The sequence below is a fragment of the Ixodes scapularis genome, unplaced genomic scaffold, assembly GCF_016920785.2.
Source record: "Ixodes scapularis isolate PalLabHiFi unplaced genomic scaffold, ASM1692078v2 PGA_scaffold8__174_contigs__length_109621045, whole genome shotgun sequence".
In the NCBI taxonomy this organism is placed as follows: Eukaryota; Metazoa; Arthropoda; class Arachnida; order Ixodida; family Ixodidae; genus Ixodes; species Ixodes scapularis.
The window spans coordinates 38,282,460-38,301,338 of NW_024609883.1; the positions used below are offsets into that span (position 1 = coordinate 38,282,460).

General features: G+C 47.0%; 1 pseudogene; it reads left to right on the top strand.

Moving 5' to 3' along the window:
* Positions 1-825: 825 nt before the first annotated feature.
* Positions 826-4,118, top strand: LOC120837848 (annotated as a pseudogene).
* The last annotated feature ends 14,761 nt before the right edge of the window (positions 4,119-18,879 follow it).

The window sequence follows — 18,879 nt, forward strand, 5'->3', positions numbered from 1 at the left end:
CATTCTTTTATTTCCGAGCGCATGTTCGTACATATGCCGAATGCTATAAAATATTTGGTCTAAGCGTGTATCTTCGCAGTCGCTATGGAAGTCATCGGGACTGCAAGAGGCGGAGAGATGCTGGTTTGCGAAGGATTTTTATGTACTACTAACCGAAGGACTGAGCAAACCATCTACTGTGTATGTCGAAGAAGAGAGACCTGCAAAGCAAAGATCATGAGTGATGTCTTTAAGCTTCGCAAAGCTCTAAGGAAATAACCACAATCATGCTCCAGACCCAACCGAGGTTAACTGTCTGAAAATTCGTTCAGAAATGAAGGAGAGCGCAGGTGAGAATACATGAGTATTTTTTAGTGTGTTTTGTCGTGGGGGCAAATTGTATTCGATAGTAATCTTCTACTTCCCTTTTAGTTGGAGGACGGACGCCAGTGCAACAGATTCTTCTGGACGCGACTGCAAAGATCACGGACTGCACTGCATCGCAGCTGCCATCTACGACAACGCTTCGACGTACAGTTAGAAGACAGAGGCAGCGTGCAACCTTTGTTTATGATATTCCTCCCAGCAGAGAAGATATTCATCTCCCACCTGAATTCAAGGTAAGTTTACTAAAAAATAAAAATACTAGAGAAAATGGTTCGTAATCATGGAGTTTTATTATACAGGTGAATTTCAAGCAGGAAGCGTTCCTACTACACGACAGTGGCGAGGGTGACGTCAACCGCATCATCTTGTTTGCTACGAAGCGGAACTTGGAGTACTTAGGGAGTGCAGCTGCCTGGTTTTGTGATGGGACGTTTAAGGTAGTGCCCTCACTATTCTACCATGGGACCGGACATTTCATCGAACGCCGTTTCGTCGAACGCCGTTTCATCGAAGCCGTTTCATCGAATGCCGTTTCATCGAGCGCCGTTTCATCGAACACCGTTTCATCGAAGCCGTTTCATCGAATGCCGTTTTATCGAACGCCGTCTTATCTAACGCCAGGGTGACATTCCCGCTTCCTGAAGCTGGTCGGAGGCGCCCATCCGGGGTTCTGGAAGTTTTTGACTTGCATCGCCGCAGAACATCAACTGACGGAAGACAAGCTGGACGCGATGCTGAGTTCCCAAGAGCCTCCTCGCCAGAAGAAGGCCATAGCGGCAAGAAATGAGAAGGTCCGCCTTTTTTATGAGAACCGACGGAGCATGGCTGTGGGGGACTTTTTGAAAGCAATTGCTCATCATTTGAAACGGTGAATGGCTGTCGCACGAATACATGACCCCCTTAAAGTTTTAAAATAAAATTTGAAGTGACGTACTTCATTGAGTCTTAAAACTAAAAAAAAAAAATGTTTCGTTGTAGTTTCATAAATAGCACCTCAGCTTTAGCTACTGCAAGCTTCGGGCAGTAAAAAAGTATCAATAGCAAGACATGAGAGGCTAGGAGGCTCACATGGCTTAAGTTGTTGCGCCTGCACAAAACCTAAGTAGCCTTCTGGCCTCCATGAGTTGGGGTGCGCTCTTACCGGGAGTGCGACTTTTTATTCATTTGTTGCAATACCCTCAAGGCTCATCGAGTAATACAGAAGGGGTGAACAGATAAGCACAATATGCGAAACAAACATAAAAATCGGTACAAATATCCTCATGGGTTACTTGCATCAAAATAAATTGCAACAGCTACAAGTTTGGACATCAAAAAACCTGAAGATAAAATGGGAGAATGACACGAAAATGCACTCGATCCGTGCATAAAAGAGCATCTTTCACATTTTTTATATAAAAGACATTCGATGAAACGGCCGTCAGCGATTCGATGAAACGGCTTTCGATGAAACGGCGTTCGATGAAACGTCCGTTTTTTCGATGAAACGGTGTTCGACGAAACGGCGTTCGATGAAATGTCCGGGAACCATTCTACCAGTTGCACACACTTGATGCCCTGAAGAACGGAATCATCGTGCCCATGGTGTACGGTCTACTGCTCAACAAAACCGAGAAAACATATAGGAGGTACACCACTAATAATTGTAACCTGATTAGCTATTGTAACGTGAAGTGATTGGTTGTGCAAATCATTCTCATTGCGTGTTACCTTACCAGTTTCTTCTCGGTCGTCATCGACAACGTCAAGCCCTGCGCTGTTCGTGTGCTGTACACGGACTTCGAGATCGCTGCTATTAACGCTGCTCGTGATGCCATTTCGGATATCCGGATTGAAGGGTGTTTTTTTCGGTAACCGGACAAAAGCTCACCGGACAGAAGCTCACTGGACAAAAGCTCACCGGACAAAAGCTCACCCGTTTTTTGACAGACCCGGACAAAAGCTCACCCGTTTTTTGACAGACCCAGGCAAAAGCTCACCTCGATTTCTTTTTTTTTTCCTACCCGGGCGAAACACGGGCTGAAATAAAGTGCGGACGCAATGGACATTGAACCATTTTTAGGAGAACTTGTACCTCATCCACCAGTGAGTAGCGAATTTTTTAAAAATACTTTGAAAGAACGGGAGTTCGGCCTTCTTTTGGAAAAGTACAAGACAGATGACCAATTTAGAAAATTGTGCGGGATTTTAGATAGGCTCGGGTTCCTTCCACCACAGCTTGTTCCACAAGAACTAACCACCAGGAAAAAGTCTATCGGTGACATCGGCTACCTGGTGGACTACTTTGATTGCACGTATGTCAACGGCCGCTTCCGTTATGCTTCTGTTCCATCTGCGGCGGCACCCAGAGCGAATTGTTCCCTTCGCCTGACTCTGCGCCGACGGCGACCGGAGTTTCCCCCGGTACGGTGGAATATGTACGACACCACTCTTCAAGATAAAGACCGGATGAGCAACACCTGCGAAAGATAGAGTACCGGGTTCCAGAAGCTCGTCGGCCACGCCCATCCAAGCCTCTTGAGGCTGATTGAATGCCTACAGCAAAATCAGGCGCTTGTTGCCACGGCATTGACAAAAGCCCGGAGAGGTGAGCCCACCGTAAAGCGGGTGCGAAAAATTACTCTACACCTGCAGAATCGTCTTAGAAATATTTGCGAGGGCTTGCATGTACATCGAGATCTACTAAGACTGTTGGAGCTAGTGGGGGACTGCATTCGCTTCTAACCAATCGATAAATAAACTTGTTTCTATTAAAATCAACAAACCATGCGCCTGTCAGATTTAATTTATCGTTGCCTTTTTGTGTCGCACGCATGAACCTAAGTTGTCCGCTCTCGTGTTAAGACCAACATGAAATTTTCTCGTGGTGAGCTTTTGTCCGGGTCTGTGAAAAAATGGGTGAGCTTTTGTCCGGTGAGCTTTTGTCCGGTGAGCTTCTGTCCGGTGAGCTTTTGTCCGGTGAGCTTCTGTCCGGGATTCGTTTTTTTCACCTGGCTCAGTCGGATCATCGTAAGCTGTGCGCGCTGGGATTTCAAGCACGTTACGGCACGGACGAGGCATTTGCAGTCAAGGTTTGTTATTATGCATAAACAAATAATGTTCGGTTTCTCCTATGATACAGCCTCACTCTTAGGCGGTGTACCCTATGTAATAAGTGTTTTAATTCTACATGAAAATGCTCCCAGTCTTGGCGTTTCTTCCTGTTGGGGCTATCCCGGAGGCGTTTCAAGACTTGTTGGAAGTATTCCCACAGGAGGCGATCGAACTGGCTGACTACTTTGAGGACGCGTACGTCGGTCGACCACGTCGGAACGGTGTCAGCTCGGCTCAATTTCCTCCGAAACTGTGGTCAGTGTACAAGGCGGCACTTGATGGAATGCCGCGGACAAACAACAGTGTGGAGGCGTGGCGCTATGGGCTACAGGTAATTGCTCATAATTTTATTTCTACTTAATTTATCTCGCATACGCAATTTACAGTTTTTATATTGTATTTCTTATGCTCCTATTCTCGTTTTTCAGAGCAACGTGAGGTGCACTTCACCAAACATCTGGGTGTTCCTCGACTCCTTGAAAAAGGAGCTGGCCCTAAGCGAAATGAAGCTCAGTCAAGCGGCAAGCGGGGTCACTGCCACAAGGGTGTCGCGGAAGCAGGAGGCATTCAACAAACGCCTTCAAAGAATTCTTGGACGCTACGATGGAACAGACAACATGGATATCCTCGAGGCTTACGCTAGAAGTATAACATTGTAAGCGGAGGGGTATTTGCAGAATTACAGATGCGAATAAAACTCCTTCGGTGAACTGACATCTGTGTGGTTGTCCTCTAAAAATTAGTAGGACATAGTAATAACTCACTGTGGTGCACCCACAGAAGTAGTTAGCGTCTATTTCGAAAGTAGAGTATTTAGGCCAACTTTTAAACATATACTACAAAGGAAAGTACCAAACAAGCGAGGAGCTCCGTTCGTGAATATTCATTTCGAAGCACTATACTTGATAAAATGGGAAAATTAAACACAAGAAGCTTTTTCAATAGGGTGACGAATTGTCAACATGACGAATTGCCCTACGACGAAGTGCCCTATGACGAATCGCCCTATGCGACAAAGTGCCCTGCTACGAGTTGCCCTGGTACGAAATGTCTTTCGACGAACAGTCCTACAGCCATGAAGAAGAATTCATTAAAAGACAATTAGAACTGAAATTTAACAACGAACCACGGGAAAAGGAAGCAAGAAAGAAGATAGCAGTAATCCCGTATTTCCACGGGATTTCCCACAACCTAAAGGCTCTCGCAAAAAAGTTCGGCGTGGACGTAGTGTTTTCTTCAGATTTAAAAATGAGCAGGTTGACGCCCTTTCTGTCGGACCACAAGGGCTGTCAGAAGGCCCATCGGGAACCTTCAGTTTCTTGCAAAGAGAGTGTAGTATATGAGATTCCGTTGACATGTGGGTTTAGGTACGTGGGACAAACTTCAAGATGCCTCAATGACAGGTTACTAGAACACAAGAGAAATGTACGCACGCATGCGCCGAGCTCCGAATCAGCAAAGCACATAGAGGAATGCCATAATTGTAATGCGCATTGGTCAGAGACAGAAGTTCTGCATAAAGAGCGAAATGACATTAAGAGGGTCGTTAAAGAAACAATAAGAATAATTTCTATTGGAAACTGCATAAGCCAGGCATCGATGCAACTTGGACGCAACTCCAAAAAGTTTCTCAGACTTTGAACGAACGCATTCGGTTTACGAGAAAAGGGGGGCAGAGACAATGTATATGTGTATATACATCTATAATTTTTTCTTTTTTTTTAATGTGCTTGTGATTGCGGTTTCGAGACCACTTGGGTGTGTTTCCCCAAGGAAAAGAAAAGGGAAAAAAGGGTGTTCTCTTTGTGGTCTCTTTGTGTCTGGGTGCGTCGCCACGGTTTAGAGGCCACCTGTGTTTTTTTGTTTTTTTTTGTGCGCTTTGACGCGACTGTTAGGATAATTTGGGACATATCTCTCTCAAGGTCACTGCGATGATCCGCAGTGTCCCATTGTTAAGTCCTCGTCTCATGTGTGGGTTGTTTCGTATCTTTTGTATCCATCCGGTTCGAAATGTCTGCAACAAAGGAGTTTATCTGCAGAGTGTGGTTGGGAAAAAGTTCCGTAGGTACTTAAAGGCTGTTTGAGAAATAAACCAGTTAGCTGAGTTTGAGACGTTCTCTGTGTCTGTTCCTTCTACTGAAAGTTCTTCCGATTTCTTCCACCGCAGTCTCGGGTGTAATACGACATGACTAGATAAGAGGCCACCCACGACCTTGTCGAGTCAGTCTCGCCCCAGCGCTCGATCCTGCGGAATCGCCGACATCGACGCCCACGACGCTCTGCTGCTTTCCTCTGTTTTCTTTTGTTTTGGGCACAAGTTCGTCCCATTAACCATTTCGTCGTTTACCCTGAGACTGGGTTTTTTTTTTTGAAGAGCAGAAGTAACAGAAAAAACAGACAGGTCTCAAACTCAGCTACACGTTTATTTCAACAACTTCCTCTTATATAGTTCGTTCTCGTCGTCAACAACCAATCACATACGACTTGTCCTTTGCACCGTGACTTTACAGGTTCCACTCTATCACAAAAGAAGCGGACACTCCCAACGTTTCCAAGCGAAAAGGTTCTAGCAGAAGATATGCCTCACAAAGCTTCAAGCAACTCTTTTGTGTCCTCACAATAAACAGGACAACAGCCCACAACAACATCTCACTCAAAACTGGTCACCTCCAAAATTGTAGAAAACAGACAATACACACCAGTACACACACAGGCAATAAACACCAAAAAAGCCTTTCGGGATGACTAAAAAAAAACACTTAAAACTGTAAAAATTGCTTGCAGCGGTTCCCTATTTGCATGGAAGGTTGACTAATGCAATTTCCCAACGATCTAATCCTAATTGTTTCTCTTACCACCCTTTTAACATCGTTGCTTTCCTTAACAACTACATCCGTTCCAGACCAATCCGTTGTGCAGTTTCTACACTCCTCCAGATGCTTAGCCAACTCCGAATTTGCTGCATTATTTTTAACATTCCTTTTGTGTTCTGTTAAACGATCGTTCAAACACCGAGAGGTTTGGCCTACATACTTAAAACCACACGCCAAAGGAACCTCATACACCACGCCTACGCTACACGGCACCGACTTTTCCCTATGCGCCTTCTGTCAGCCCCTCTGAACCGTTTCAAAAGGTGTTAATCTATCTAACCTAAAATCCGTGCTGAATACGACATCCACGCCATACTTTTTGCACATGCTCTAAGATTGTGGGACACCTCGTGAAAATACGGAACCACAGCGTACTTATTCCTGATTTCTTGCGTCTTCCCCTTTTTCTCCCTGCACTGTAGGGCAATCTGCCTTTTGATGTACTCTTCCCCATATCCTGCCATTACCAGTCTTTCCCACTGGTTCTTTAGTGCCTCCGGTCCGAAATGCATGCATGATCTCACCAAAGCATTACTAATCAAACATCTGACTACCCCGGCTTTTACATTTTTCGAGTGACAGCTACTCTTTGACATAACCGGTTTTGGGTTTTCCTTCCCATACTCCCAACAAAGACCTCGTTCCAAATGTAAACGCAGGTCGAGAAATTGCAGGACCTCGCCCCTTGGCCTCTCTAACGTGAATCTCAACTCTGCCGCCGCTGACCTTACTACTTGTTCTAAAACTTGGTCCAATCCTTCCTGAACAGAGCAAACTAAAATATCATCCACAAATCTTTTCACAAAACACTTTGGAGACAACTCTTCTACCTTGTCATACACTTGCTGGTCAACCGTGTTTAAGTAAATTTCCGCTAACAAAGGCGCTACAGACGAACCTATACAGACTCCCTCTTTTTGCACAAAATTGCGACCTTCGTATTCCAATACCGTTGACTTTAAATAAAGGTCTAGCACCGAAAGAAAACTATCCACCGCTATTCCTGTTCGTGATTGAAATTTAATAAGGTTCCCGTCCAAGGCGATCCTCACTCTATTCATTAGTCTGCTTTTCTCTAAAGAGTAATATAGGTCCTTGATGTCCATGGTGAATACCGCGCACTTCCTTCCGTGAACCTTTTCCATTACTTCAATCAACTCACTAGAGTTCTTTAAAGGGATACTACAACGAAATTTCGGCGCTCACTTTTTGGTCTATATGTGTTCAAAAAAGCACTATCAAATCGAACATACCAATATCTTGTTAAAAAAGTCACGAAATGGAATTTTAAAACTAATTAAACGATTAGCAAAGAGCACCTGGTGGATGTCGCTAACGCCTCGCTTGTAATGCCCGTCTAGGAACCTTGGCAGCTAGTGACGGAGGTTGTCTCGCCTCCAGCCACGACGAGAGAAGAGGGGCAGGAGGAACTGCCCTCTTCCCGAGAATGCCTTTTGTGTGTCGCAGAAGTCGCTATTGTCCCCCTACAAGATTATAGAAGATTAACCCGTCACTCAAAATTTGTACAAAAGCAGCCGCTTCGGTTGCTGGAACGACTAGGCCATCCTCTCGACGTCAGCCTCGCCGTAGCTTTGCTCGTCTTGAGACGACCTACGTCACGATTGCGTTGGATGTCACGTGGTCTCCGCTGGGCCTTTTCCGAGCGCTTGCCCGAGTGGGCCGTTTATAACGACAAATACAGCCACCAGGCTCAAAATACAAACGTGCGATTGTCATTTACGGATATTGTGGATCATATTCAACCTATTTTTGAACACGACGGGAATATTTCAAATTTCGTTGAAGTATCCCTTTAAGGCAATTGACTTCTCCAAATTAGCTAACTTCAAACCCCGCTGTAAGAAGCATGAGAGCACCTTCTGCCACGTCCCATTCTCGTTAACAACGGTACGTAGGGGCATTTCAATCTTATGATCCTTCAAAAAGAATTTAAGGTTGAGCGTTGAATGCAACGGTTTCAAAACGCTTTTCACGAGGTGTCCCACAATCTTAGAGCATGTGCAAAACAATATGGCGTGGATGTCGTATTCAGCACGGATTTTAGGTTAGGTAGATTGGCACCTTTTGAAACGGTTCAGAGGGGCTGTCAGAAGGCGCATAGGGAAAAGTCGGTGCCGTGTAGCGTAGGCGTGGTGTATGAGGTTTTTTTGGCGTGTGGTTTTAAGTATATAGGCCAAACCTCTCGGTGTTTGAACGATCGTTTAACAGAACACAAAAGGAATGTTAAAAATAATGCAGCAAACTCGAAGTTGGCTAAGCATCTGGAGGAGTGTAGAAACTGCACAACGGATTGGTCTGGGACGGATGTAGTTGTTAAGGGAAGCAACGATGTTAAAAGGGTGGTAAGAGAAACAATTAGGATTAGATCGTTGGGAAATTGCATTAGTCAACCTTCCATGCAAATAATGAACCGCTGCAAGCAATTTTTACAGTTTTAAGTGTTTTTTTTTAAGTCATCCTGAAAGGCTTTTTTGGTGTGTATTGTCTGTGGTGTGTACTGGTGTGTATTGTCTGTTTTCTACAATTTTGGAGGTGACCAGTTTTGAGTGGGATGTTGTTGTGGGCTGTTGTCCTGTTTATTGTGAGGACACAGAAGAGTTGCTTGAAGCTTTGTGAGGCATATCTTCTGCTAGAACCTTTTCACTTGGAAACGTTGGGAGTGTCCGCTTCTTTTGTGATAGAGTGGAACCTGTAAAGTCACGGTGCAAAGGACAAGTCGTATGTGATTGGTTGTTGACGACGAGAACGAACTATATAAGAGGAAGTTGTTGAAATAAACGTGTAGCTGAGTTTGAGACCTGTCTGTTTTTTTCTGTTACTTCTGCTCTTCAAAAAAAAAACCCAGTCTCAGGGTAAACGACGAAATAGTTGACTTCCACCAGCTAGCCTGTACTTTGACTCTTTTCTCGTCCCATTAAACGTTTAGTTTCTTCAGTTATCATCGCCTCATCAATTGTCATTCGTGACATTTTGGCGGAGGTGCAGGGTAGTGTATTCTATGCCCGTTGAGCGTACCCCTCCGAAGACATCCCGGCCAAGCGACGTGCTCAGCCCCGGAAGGGTACCTTCGCCGAAGACACAGAAGCCCGAAGAAGCCGTCGTACCAGAGGTCAGTCCCCTGAATTGAGTTTGCTGCCGGACAAGCCCAAGCCGAAGAAGACGGCGATAACCAACCAGTCGCCGACCCCCCCCCCCCCCCCCCCTCGCTCCTGCCGCCATCTACCTGCCCGTTGCTCCTTGCACGCCGACTCCCTTCCACGTCGAGATCCACGAGGATGTCGAAGAGTGGATCAAGAACTACGAGGGTGTGGCGCGCCACAACGGATGGACTGCGGAGCAGTGCCTCCAGAACCTCTACTTTTCGCTGGAGGGTACTGCGAGGCATTGGTTCGAGAATCACGAGGCTTCGCTTACGTCGTGGGACATCTGTGTGGCCGAGTTGCAGCGGACGTTCGCCACCCTACACCGACGGGAGAGGGCAGAAGATCTCCTCCGGATTCGAACGCAGGGCCCCAACGAAAGCGTCACAAGCTTCGTAGAAGATGTCCTCCGCCTGAGCGCCCGTGCCGACCCCCGGGCCACAGACGACAAGAAGCTGCGAGTCCTCATGTGCGGGGTGAGAGACGACATCTTTGGAAGCCTCGTGCGCAACCCGGCGGGTACCGTCGAAGCCTTCGTCGCCGAGGCGACAAACATCGAGTGCGCCCTCTAAGCGCGCGCTTCCCACTACCAGCGACATCCAAGTGTCGCTGCAACTGCGCTGCTTAGCGGCAAGAACGCCCCTGGTACGGACATCCGCGAAATTATCCGGGAAGTCGTCCGGGAGGAACTTTGCTGGTTGCAGCCAGCCGCAAGTCGTCCAGCGACACTCTCAATCGCCGAGGCTGTGCGCGAGGAAGTACAACGGGCGGTCCACCCAGAAGTTCCTATCAACACGGCGACACCGGAGGAACCGACGTTAAGCTACGCCGCAATGGTCCGTCGAGCACCACCAGCACCGCGTCGGTACATAGCGCCTCCCCGACGTGTGCCTCCAGAGCCGCAGCATTCCCGGCACCAGGAAGATCGGGCGCACGTTCGTCCAGAACAAGTTGCGCCAAGGAAGACCGACGTGTGGAGGACGGCTGATCGACGCCCGTTGTGCTACCACTGCGGGGAAGCCGACCATATCTACCGACGATGCCCCTACCGCCAGCTGGGCCTACGAGGGTTTGCACTGAACGACCCTCGACCACGTCTCGGAGAACGACCTCGGGACATCGAGGACTACCTCCGCCGCTCTTCATCTCCTGAGTCGACTCCCCGAGGATTCCGCTCACTGTCTCCCCGACGCTCGCCATCGCCCTTCCGCCGATCTCGCCGAGACAGCCTGTCACCTATCACTTCCCGTCGGGAAAACTAGGCGCGGCAATGCCGGGAGGTGGTGTTGCCGAAGACGAGCGATGCCAAGATCCTCCAAGTTCGTCGGAGCGCTTTCACTCTAACGCCACAACGCCCCGAAACGACGTTTCTGCCAGAGTATCGAATAACCTCAACGTCACCATCGACGGCCACGACGCGACAGCACTTGTCGACACCGGAGCAGACTACTCCGTTTTGAGTGGGAGACTGTCTTGTCGCCTGCGGAAAGTTACGACGTCGTGGGACGGACCGCAGATACGAACCGCCGGCGGACATCTCAACACACCTGTCGGCGGGTGCACTGCTCGCGTTAAGATTCACGGTGAAACCTGCCCTGTGAAGTTCGTCGTTCTGCAAGACTGTTCGAGGGGCGTCATTCTCGGATTGGTCTTCTGTGAATACAGCACCATCATCGACCTTGCAGAGAACAAGCTGACGCTTCGAATACCTGTCCCATAGCAGGAAATCCCAAAGCGCCGTTAGCAGCAGTGCGAGTCCTTGCCAGCCACGTAAACCTGCCGCCGCTGTCGAGTGTCTTTATGCCCAATGGGACCGAAGAAGCCACCTGCGGTGTAGCACTGTTGGAAGGAAGCGTCCAACTTCTCGTTGGACGAGCGATTGGCATTGCCAGAGGCGTAACCGAGCTCTAGGACGGGCGTACCGTAGCCCTTGTCACCAACTTCCGTCAAGAGTCGCAGCACCTTACAAAGGGCACAGCTGTGGGCTACGTCGAGGAAATTCAGGACTCAGCCGCGATCACCCTGATCTCAGAAGACACCTCTCCGACGCAGAACAAGACAATCACGTCATCAGAGCTCGCCATCAACCTGTCCATTCCAGCCCCACAACGACGACAACTCAGTGACCTCGCCGAGTTCAGCGAGTGCTTCTCCGCGTCGACGAAGGTGCGCCAAACGACGGTTGCGAAACATCGAATTATTACTGATGACTACGCACTCCCTGTGCATCGGCCGCCGTACAGGGTTTCCGTGAAAGACAGGGAAGCCATCCAGAAGCAAGCTCAGGAAATGCTTAATGACGACATCGTCCAGCCCTCAAACAGTCCGTGGGCTTACCCAGTACTGCGGGTGTATAAGAAAGACGGAACCTTGACTTTCTGCGTGGACTATCACCGGCTGAACGCAGTAACAAAAAAGGACGTCTATCCGCTGCCCCGCATCGACGACACCCCGGACCGGCTGCGCCACGCCCGATACTTTTCGTCGATGGACTTAAAGAGCGGGTTCTGGCAGATTGAGGTCGACGAACGAGATGGTGAGAAGAAGGCCTTCGTCACCCCAGACGGACTGTCCGAGTTTCAAGTAATGCCGTTCGCGCTGTGCACAACGCCGGCAACGTTCCAGCGCGTTAGGGACACCGTCCTGGCAGGCCTCAAGTGGCAGGGCTGTCTCGTTTACCTCGACGACGTCGTGATATTCTCGGCCACCTTCGACGAGCATTTGCGACGCCTTCGGGCCGTTCTTTGGGCAATCAGGACCGCAGGACTCACCCTCAAGTCGACGAAGTGCCCGTTTGCCTACGGCGAACTGAAGTTCCTGGGCCATGTTGTGAGCAACGAAGGTGTGAGTCCTGACCCTGAGAAAACTCGCGCCGTAGCGGCTTTTCCACCGCCCAACGACAAAAAGGCCGTCTGAAGATTCCTTGGACTATGCGCTTTTAAAGAGGGGGGGGGGGGGGGGGGGGAGGGTGTAATGCCGCGCGCTGGGTCACGGACTTGTTGAAGGTTCTCGTTTATTCTTGCTCCGGACATAACACACATCGTTCATCCCTGCTTTTGTTGTTCCAGAAAGTTCGTGTTCATTCTCGCCCTGAGCGCTCTTCGCTCGAACCTTCTCCGCCGAGCCTTCGAGATAGTAGGGAGTTTTAGAAGACCGTGTTTCCCCCTCCGCTAGCCCTCCGCTACGAAGAAACTGCCGCTGCGCCTGCGCGCCGGTGGCCTTGGCTGTAGAGTTCCGGGTAGCGGAGGGGCTTAGCGGAGCGGGAAACACGGTCCACTAAAACTGGCTAGAGACTCACTCTAGATAAGAGGCCGCCCGCGACCTTGTCCAGTCAATAGGGAGTTTTCGTAGATCGGGTTCGCCGTCCCGCAAAGCCCTCCGCAACCCGCTACGATAGCGGGAACTCCACAGTCAAGGCTATCGGCGCGCAGGCGCAGTAGCAACTTCTTCGTTGCGGAACGCTTAGCGGAGGGGGCAGCGCGGTCTACGAAAACTCCCTAGTCTCGCCCCAGCGCTCGATCCTGCGCAATCGCCGACATCGACGCCCGCGACGCTCTGCTGTTTTCTTCTGTTCCCTTTTTGTTTTGGGCACAAGTTCGCCCCATTAAACGTTTAGTTTCTTCAGTTATCATTCATGAGAATATTGTCATTCGTGAGAATATACAAAATTAAAAAAAAACTGGAAAATTTGTAATTTTTAGACGTTATCGAAACCAACTAAACAAAGGACTGCGACATGCAAAAGAATCTTATTTCTGCAAATTATGTTTATCCTGTAATAACAAAGTCGACGTTGTATGGAAAAAGTTAAGCTCTGTCTTAGCTCTTTCATGTACCCAGAAACAAGTAGAAAAGTTAAACCTCAATGGTCATGAGGTGTCTGGAAAAGCGTTAGTTAATGCATTTATTGAGTACTTTGTAAATCTAGCCTAAAATATACTGAATCAGATGCTTGCAAGTACATCAGTGTTCGAATAATCAATATTTTTTCTTACGTCTGTTACTTGTTCGGAGGTACTATCTATCTTTCTTTAATGCTCTAAAAGATAAAAAAAGTTGCGATTCCAATGGTTCACAGATTACAAAAGTTAAATATGTAATTGATTGTATTATTCCTGTTTAGACGCACATGTTTAATGAATGTTGCTAGACAGCGTGTTTCCTAAACAAATGCAGCTGGCTAAAATAACCGTTCTATATAAGAAAGGTAATAAAACGACTTGGGTAATTACCCACATATATCAATACCCTCTGCGTTTTCTAAAAGCCTGAAAATATTATTCTTCTACGATTAACATCAGTTGCTGATAACCATAACGTTTTAAGTCCATCACAATTTGGGTTTCGCAAACAACAATCCACAGAACTCACACTTCTTGCGCAAAACAAACATGTTCTTTAAAAAATTGTAAAAAGAGAGCTCACGCTTGGCTTATTTATTGAGTTTACCAAAGCATTCGACTATCTCGATCATAATTTAATATTAAAAAAATTAGACATGCATGGATTTTGTGGGCAAGTGTACCAACCTTTACAATCACATTTATCCTCCCGTAGGAAGTATGTTAATATTAATCGTCATTTATCTGAAATCAAACCGATTTAATCAGGCTTTCCTCAAGGAAGTATTCACGGGCCTTTTTTGTTTAACATTTATATAAATGACATATTGAATATACGTTCATCAATATACTTTGTTAGTTATGCACATGTCGCAAGCCTATTTTTAACGGTGGTAACGCCTCGGATCTTATAGATGATGCGAATGAAACACTGAAAAAGCGTGATTCTTGAAGTAAACGTAATACTTGAAGAATAAACGTGAATAAAACGAAGGCCAGTACTGTTTCGAACAAAAACTAGACGTGTCAATATTACAAAGGACTTTTTTTTTTAATTCGACTCAAATTGAAATTGTTCTTAAGTTTAAAACCTTAAGCGTCGTTTTTCAAGAAAACCCATCATGGGATGACCATATTAGTTATATTATGTCTAAATCATGGTACAGTTGGTATTGCATATTGTCATAAACACATATTACCACTCAGAAAAAAGATAACTTTATATAGTTGATCGTTCTATTCACAATTAAATTATGGTAATCTCATATGGGGCACCACAACCTATACCAACCTCCAGAAAATATTAATGTTGCAAAAAAGATACGAAGAAGTATATGTAATGTTGTCATATAACATCCAATTAGTAATATGTTTGGTTAACTTGATGTAATAAAACAATTTGATTTATAAAAATATCGTTTATGTGCAAAACATATTATAGAAAAAAATCTACCCCAGCGTCACCTTGAAAACCTATCCGAACCTAAAACAAAAAGTCTATACATATCCAACACGAATTAAGGAACCCTGGGAAGTACCCTTTTCAAGAACTAATTACGGCACTCAAACCATGGCATATACTTTACCAACTACCCTTAACCAGCTGGCTAATAAAGATGTAGGGATCTGCAGTACATCGGTGAGCACTCTAGGGGAACATTTTATTTCAAACCTTATTATCAACAATGAGTTCTGATTGTGTTGAGCTTAGTTAAAATGAACTGTATGTCTTAGGGGTGTGTGAGCTGATTCAATGTGTTATTGCTTTATAAAACGCTGTTTCTTTTGTGTGATGATTTTTCACTCATGTTATGAATTTGCAAAATTTCATTGCATAATTTATTTTTTGCTTGCTTTGCGACTGCTTGTTTGGGGTGGACATAGTCACCTTCAACTTTTTGTTGGAAAAATAAAGGAATTATTATTAGTAGTTGCAGTTGTAGTAAACTGGAGCACTGGCTGCTCAAAGCCAGGTCGCTTTTGAGACAAGGAGGCGGTAGCTCAGTGGCTCCTCCCAAAGAGAGCGTCGTACTTGGCTTCACTGAAAATCGCCCTGTGACCTCTAGCATATTCTTTGGATTCGCCATCTGGCGGAGGAATACTTCGGCGCTCCACTCCAATGCTACCAATGCCCACGATTTGGTCATATAGCCAAGAACTGCCACAGTTTTCGCAGATGTAAAATTTGTGCTGGTTCTCGTCAACACCAGTAGTATAGTTCGCGAGCCGAACCGAAATGCGCGAACTGCGGTGGCTCGCAAACATCGACCTTTGAGGGCTGTTTTAGCAAAAGCGCGGCCGCACCCTTGAAGAAAACAGATATCTTGAACGGTCGAGCACCTACCCACCGATATCCACAGCCAAACCTAGGGATGGTAAGGGTGCGTGAACCACAAAACGAAGCACAGGCGTGAACATCCAAGCCCATCTACCCATATATATTAAGAAGACAATCGAATGAAAACCACAAAGCAACAAAGAAAAAATGGATCACTGAAGTCACCACTACTGGATCGTTATGAAAAACCAAAGCCAAGTCTCCCATTGCCCAGCGCGTCTATTCTCTGAGGAACTCCAAGGCCTCCAGTGTCGCAAGTACGACCGGATGCATCACTAGAAACACCATCAACTGAGACACCAACTCCAACGTTCTCCTCAACCTCCAAGAACAACACAAACCACCAATGAATGGATCAACGCCTACTCATTCGACTACTTTTTTTGGCAGTGAAAGCATTTATCAAATGATTGCAGGTCGCCGCCGAAATCTCGGATTTAACATCAATTCTTACCATGGAACATGTTATTATATTAACAAGTGTCCCGAAAACGCAATAAATAGTGTGTATCAATACACGGCAATCTTTCAATGGAACACGATTTTCGTGCAAACTTAAATTGGAGACTTCCGAAAAGCCCACGCGGAATAACGATTTCCGGTGTTAGGAACTTCTAGAGGCTGTATTGATGCGAAATTTCGAATAGCTGGCTACATCTCGTACTGCTCGTCCTGCCGAGATGGTCCCAGCCGATTCCTACCCTCTGTAAGGAAAGACTTACTCTCAGTGCTGTTGTGTTCAGCAACATCTGAGGCACCAGAATATGTGGCTTGTATAGAGTGAATTTTGGTTAGACTATGTTGACCATAGCCGCCGTAGCATTGGCAACGGATGAAGGTATAAGATCAATCTTTTACAATTTTACCGGTCCCTACGTACTATGCGGGGACTTTAAATCGCACAATGCACAATGGGGAAGTGAACGCCGTGAGGCAAAAGGATTGTCAATATAGTTGACAAATATAATCTAGGCGTCTTAAAGGAGGCTTCAGAGATCGCCTAAATATGGCGATAACTCACTCTGCTGTCTCTGAGCGCCCTATAAATTTATAAATCATAACGACTCGCGGCCGTTTTCTCTATTAAAAAGTAATAAAAAAAGTGAAAGCCGTTTACAACTCCCTGTAACGCCGAATTAGAGCCCAGCTCTCTAGGAGAAGGGAAGGGTACTGGGGGGGGGTCACGTGACCTTGGAGGTCACGTGACCTGGGGGTCACGTGACGATGACAATGCCGATGATGTCATCAGTGACATAATTGATGACGTCATCAGTGACAATGGCGATGCTGATACCGATGACTTCATTAGTGATGTCACTGATGACACCACCAGTGATGATGACGATGACGATGCGGATGTCTGTGACGTCATCTGTGACGTCATCTCTGATGATGACGATGCGGATGCCGGTGACGAAATCAGTGACGGCACTGATAACGTCATCAGTGATGATGACGATGACGATGGGGATGTCGGTGACGTCATCAATGACGTCACTGATTACGTCATTAGTGATAATGACGATGAGGATGCGGATGCTGGTGGCGTCATCAGTGATGTCACCGAAGACGTCATCAGTGATGATGACGATGACGATGTGAATGCCGGTGACGTCATCAGTGACGTCACTGATGACATAATCAATGATGATGACGATGCGGATGCCGTTGACGTCATCAGTGACGATGACGTCATCGGGGGTCACGTGACCTTGGCGGGGGGGTCACGTTACCTTGGGGGGTCACCTGACGTCGGGGTCAGGTGACCTCAGGGGAGTCACGTGACCTCAGGGCAGTCACGGGACTTCGGGGGGTCACGTGACCTCGGGGGGAGTCACATGACCTCCGGGGTCACGTGACCTCGGGGTCACCTTGGGGAGACCTTGGGAGGGGTCACGTGACCTTGGGGGTCACGTGACCTTACCCCAGTTCACGTGACCTTGGGTTGACCTTGGTTACGCCGACGGCGACGGTGACGCCGCTCAAGCCGGAAACGGGCGCCTAAGAGCTGCGCTCTAAAATCGAGCAGATTTCTTAGATGGTAGACTTATTCGAGTGCATTGCGTTGGATGCTGTGCTCCCAATACATTTTAGAGCGCAGCTCTTAGGCGCCCGTTTCCGGCCTGAGCGGCGTCGCCGTCGGCGTAACCTAGGTCACCCCAAGATCACGTGACCCCCAAGGTCACGTGACTTCAATAGGTCACGTGGCACCCAGGTAGTGTGACCCCCAAGGTCACGTAACCCCCCCCAAGGTCACGTGACCCCCCGAGGTCACGTGACTCCCCCTGCGGTCACGTGACCCCCTCCCCGAGGTCAAGTGACCCCCTCCCGGAGGTCACCTGACCCCCCGAAGTCACGTGACTCCCCTGAGGTCACGTGACCCCCCGATGACGTCATCGTCGCTGATGACGTCGCCGGCATCCGCATCGTCATCGTCATCAACACTGATGACGTCATCGTCACTGATGACGTCACCGGCATCCGCATTGTCATCGTCATAATCACTGATGACGTCATAAGTGACGTCACTGATGACGTCACCGGTATCTGCATCGTCATCAATTATGTCGTCACCGGCATCCACATCGTCATCGTCATCATCACTGATGACGTCACTGATGACGTCACTGACATCGTCATCATCACTGGTGACGTCATCAGAGACATCACTAATGACATCATAGGTATCCGCATCGTCATCTTTTATTTATTTATTTATTTATTTAATTTACCTCAAAGCGCCCTTTCGGGCATTGTATGAGGGGGGTACAAGGTTTTCGAAAAAAATATTGAAACGATACATATCGTACATATTTGCTTAATAAACAAGAAACAATGCAATACACCCACTCGAAAGGAATACACTGTTACACAAACAGGAAACAACGTGCCAACCAGGCTACAAAAAGAGAGAGAAAAGACCATCTTTGCACATGAAAAACAAAGACACCATCCTGCGATTCATTCCATGGAAAAGTGAAACAAACGTTCACATGATTTGAATTCATTTTTATCTATGATATCTCCAACGTGGAGGGCAAAGAGTTCCATTCTGCAATGGCAAGCTGTAATGGCGAGTTGCGAAACTGGTTAGTGCGACAATTTGATAAACGAATTTTGTGAGGGTGATCATGTCTGGGAAAGATGCCATGAGGGGGAGGTAATAAGAGTTCCTTAAGGCTAACATTATAGTAATAAATATTGTG